Consider the following 5,210-nt stretch of genomic DNA (forward strand, 5'->3'; position numbering starts at 1 on the left):
TCCTCCCCCTCTTATTTTTCTTTTAATTCACTGGTGGGGGTGAAAGAACTGGGATAAATCTCTCCCTTCTGTATTTTACTTGATTTTGTTGCCAGAGACAAGAGCCAGAGCTTTGTACTTACTGTGCGAGTACTCTACCAGTGAGCTGCATCCTCAACTCCATTACCAGACTCCAGTCTCTTTAAAAAAAAAAAAAGTTTTATATTTCAGTGTGTGTGTGTGTGTGTGTGTGTGTGTGTGTGTGTGTAGAGCCCAACACATCTGTGGAGATCAGACGACAACAACTATGGAGAGCCAATTGGTTCTCTCTCATGTCATGTGAGTCCTGGGCATCAAACAAACTCAGGTTGGTTGTTATTATTAGTAGCAAGCACCTTTACCGGATGAGCCATCTTGCTGCCCGCCCCTCCCGCCCCTTCATAACAACCCTTCCTGCTCTTCCTCTGCCCTTTATTTTCTCTTCTTCAACCAGGGTTTGAGGGGAATAGTGGCACACGCCTTTAATCCCGGCACTTGGCAAGCATAAGAAGGTGGATCTCTGAACTAGAAGTCAGCTTGGTCTGCATAGGGTGTTCCCAGCCAAGCAGGTCTCATAGGGGAGACTCTGCCTTTTAAAACTGGTCTTGAAAGTTAAGCAGTTTTACCTCTATCTCCCAGGTACTGAGATTATAGATATGAACCACCACACCTACCCGCACCCCCCACTTATTTCACTTTTGTTTTTTGAAACAGGGTTTCTATGGAGCCCTGGCTGTTCTGGAACTCGCTATGCAGACCAGGCTGGCCTGGAACTTATAGAGATCCACTTGTCTCTGCCTTGAGTGTTGGGATTAAAGGTGTTCGCCAATACTGCCAGGCTCCACCTAGCACTTTTTTTTGTTTTGTTTTGTTTTTTCGAGACAGGGTTTCTCTGTACAGCCTTGGCTGTCCTGGAACTCACTCTGTAGACCGGGCTGGCCTTGAACTCAGAAATCCGCCTGCCTCTGCCTCCTGAGTGCTGGGATTAAAGGCGTGCACCACCACGCCTGACTCACCTAGTACTTCTTAATTAATTATAGTACCCACTACTTAATTATACTACCCAGTACTTATATACTTGTTACTATATAACCCAAGCTGTCCTAGAACTCTGTAGTATATCCAAGGATGTGTATATCCCAGGACTGTCTCAAATTTGTATTTCTCCATCTTAATTTTCAACCTATTCTTATATTTTGTTGGAGGAGGAATTTTAGGTGCTTTTGGACATGATTTTATAAGGAGAAGGAATTTTAACCTGGTCAGCTGTGAATGCTCAGGCAAAGAACATACACGTGGGAACAGCTTCAGAGAACTGGTTGAGTTTATTGGTGGGGGCAGGGGGTGGTAAACAGGCTATTTAAACCTTTGGGGCATGAGTAGGGACCATGAGGGTGAGTGTACAGATTGATCTGGGCCAGGGTGCTTGGAATGCTTCATGTGCATGAAGAGGAATTTTAGGTGCTTTTGGACATGACCTCATAAAGACAAAGGAAGCATAACCTAGCTCTGTGATTTCCTCTCTGGTGAGGCAAGGCTGCTATGTGTGCCAGGACATACAGGTCCAGGACAGGGAAGGATCGATCCTACTCCTGCCAATCTCAGGATGAGATTTCTAGGGTTTGGACATGCCCAGACCCCCACTCTTGCTCCAGGCCTGCTCCTCCCAGTCCCGTGTTTCCTTGGCCTCAGAGCCACCCAAGATAACATTACCTGTTCATTCCTGAGAGCAGAGCCCTTACTTCCCAGTCGCCCTTTGTTCAGCCCCACTCCTAACACCTAGAGTGCCTCAGGGGTGTTTCCCATAAAATTTGTGGGCCATATTGAAACTCTTAACAGGGAGATTCAGTGTCTGCAACTTGCCCCTGCAGAGGGTTAGTGGTTCTGTTGCTCTAGTCAATTTCCTTCTCTTCCTGCTGTTTCTGCAGGTAGATTTACCTAATTGACAAAAAAAAGTTCCTCAATCCAACCACCAAACAAAACCCCAAAACTTTAGACTGGCAAAATGGTAAAGATGCTTGCTTAAAACTAGGCAGTGGTGGCACAAGCCTTTAATCCCAGCACTCAGGAGACAGAGGCAGGTGGCTCTCTGAATTTGAGGCCAGTCGGGTCTACAGAGTGAAACCAAACAAATAAAAAGATGCGTGCTCAGAAAGCAAGTTGAGTTTGCTCTCTGGATCCCATGTATATGTAGGAAAACACACTGACTCTACAAAGTAGTCTGTTGGACTCTGTACACCTCTGTCTGTCTCTGTCTCTGTCTCTGTCTCTCTCTGTCTCTCTAAAGATTTGTTTGTTTGCTCGTTTTTTTTTTACAATTTTTTATTATATATTTTCTTCATTTACATTTCAAATGCTATCCCAAAAGTCCCCTACACTCTACTCCCCCCCCCCTTCTGTAGCTCTAGCTCATCTCAAACTCACTAGGTAAATAAGCATGACCTGCCTGATTTGTCTGCCTCCACTTCCAGAAAGCTCCTACAACAAGCCACTTTATCAGGCTTGGCTTCTTCCTACTTTCTTCTTCCCTCTTCCCCTCCTGCCATGTTCCCTATCTCTGTCTTTTGCTTGGGCAACATGGTCATATTAGAGAAAAGCCAGGATTACATGGGGCTTAGCAATCAGCACTGGGGCCCTTCTTGCCAAAGGTGAGCGCAACCATCACAAAGCACCAGTTACAACTGCATCCTGCACTTGGCCTGGCCTCCTCCTTTTCCATGCCTCCTTCACCTCCTCCTTCCCATCCTGACTATTCTCTTCTTCCCCCTGGTGTTGGAAGTTTGATCTCTCAGTATTTCAGCAGCAGCTATGGAAACATGAATTTTACATCCCAGCATGTGGCCAACTACTTCCTGAGTGGTCGGGGCCTTTTTTCACCTAGCACTGGTCTAGGGGGCCTTTTCCTCCAGAGGCAGCACTGCTAGAAGCACAACTTGATCTTCTAGAGCAGTGCCTTCCATTGAGGCTATATATGATCCTTGATCTGTACATCAGAGACTCACAAGCAAGCCCAGATACCAAAGCAGAACCACAAAAGGGAGACTGGCAGGCATCCCCCTTGGGAACACACCAGTTTTCAGAGTGGGTCAATCATGTGTGCTTGCATCGTTAGTACTAGGAAGGGGGAAAGAGATACAATTACACTGAATGGAATTCATTGCAACAAATACAAAGAGATAGAATGTGAGCGAGAGCCCATTCCTGACCATCATTGCAAGGGATATAGGAAGCCCTGAGCTGAGAGCAAGATACAGAAAGGTACTGGGAACATCAGCATCTCCAGTGTACTTAGGTCTCAAGACCGAAGTCCTCAGGCTTTGACGGTCAAACCCTATCCTTGACAGATGTGGTGGTACATGCTTATTACCCCATTGCAGGGAGGCAGAGGAAGGAGGAGGGTCATAAGTTCAAGGCTTAGCCTCAGCTATACCTTGTTTCAAAACACCAAAGCTTCTAGTCATGGTTCAAATCCAGCCTCTTCCACTTAGGAAATGTTTCAGATTCCTATGTGGGAGTTACTGCAAGTGAATGGTCCTTCACCTTCCTAATGCTGTGACATTTTAATATAGTTCCTATGTTGTGGTGATCCCAATCATAAAATTATTTTTGTTGCTACTTCATAACTGTAATTTTGCTATGCTAGGAGCTGTAATGTAGATTTTTTGTTTGTTTTTTACTTTTTATGTTTTGGGGATAGAGGTTTGTCAAAGGGGCCACATCCCCACAGATTGAGAACTCCTACTAAAGGTCCCATGTGGCAGCTCATAACCATCTGTAATTCCAGTTCCAGAGGATCTGATATGCTCTTCTGGCCTCTGGAGACACCAAGGATGCATCTGATACACAGACATATATGCAGGGAAAGCACTCATATATATAAAATGAAAATATTTCTTAAATCTTAAAAAAAATATATCCTTTCTAGGCCAGGGGTGTGTTGTAACACACCTTGGATCTCGGAGCTTGGGAGGCAGAGGCAGATGGATCTCTGAGTTCAACGCCAGACTGATCTACAGAACAAGTTCCAGGATAGCCAAGGTCGTTACACAGAGAGACTCTATCTGGAAAAAAACAAAACCAACAATTATTTTTTTCATCTTCTATATGAGAAAATTTAATTAAATTTTCCAGAGTCAAAGCTCAGAAATGATACATCTGGAAACTGGGGGAAAAATACACACACAATACAAGCAATGCTGCATCATGTCCTTATGTGATCACCTCCAGGGTGTGTGTGTGTGTGTGTGTGTGTGTGTGTGTTTGTGATGTGTGGGTGACATGCATATATATATATATATATATATATATATATATATATATATATATATATATATTAGAGTGTGTGTGTGTGTGTGTGTGTTTTGAGACAGGGTTTCTCTATGTAGCAGTCCTGGATGTCCTGGAACTAACTTGCTCTGTAGACCAGGATGGCTTTGAACTCACAGGATCTGCCTGCCAGTCCTAGGATTTTTTTTTTTCCCAGACAGGGTTTCTCTGTGTAGCCCTGGCTGTCCTGGAACTCACTCTGTAGACCAGGCTGGCCTCGAACTCATAAATCTGCCTGCCTCTGCCTCTGCCTCCCAAGTGCTGGGATTAAAAGCATGTGCCACCATGCCCACCTTTGTGTATGTGTGTGTGTGTGTGTGTGTGTGTGAATCATACTTTTAATTCCAAATTGTGGGTCATTTAAATTTTTACAGTTAAAATAACTTTTCCAAGGTCACACAGAGAGACCAGTATTAAAACAAATCATCTCCCATTCATGGTAGAAATGCTTAGCAGACTTAAAAAGGGAACAGGGTTTCATTATTTGATAAACCATTAAATTGATAAAGAATGCCTAAACAAAAGTTACGACAAACAGCAGAACTGATGGTAAAATATTGAATGCTTTCTCTCTGAGATCAAGAACTAAGAGGCCTGTCATCACTTATATTCATGATGACAGTAGCAGTCATAGCCACCGCAATCAAGCAAGAACAAAACAAAATCCACCTGAATTGGAAGAGATGAAAGTTATTAATTGCTTGATGACACGATTATATTACGTATGACGAAAATCCCAAAGAAACTGCAATCCAAGCATTATTACATGTAATTAAGAGTAATTTTAGCAGGATCACTGATCTAATATAGTGCTCTTATAAGGTTCCCTCCTCTCCTTCTTCTAGACAGAGTCTGAGTCTCATGTA

This window comes from Mus pahari, chromosome X (assembly GCF_900095145.1).
Source record: "Mus pahari chromosome X, PAHARI_EIJ_v1.1, whole genome shotgun sequence".
Taxonomy (NCBI): Eukaryota; Metazoa; Chordata; class Mammalia; order Rodentia; family Muridae; genus Mus; species Mus pahari.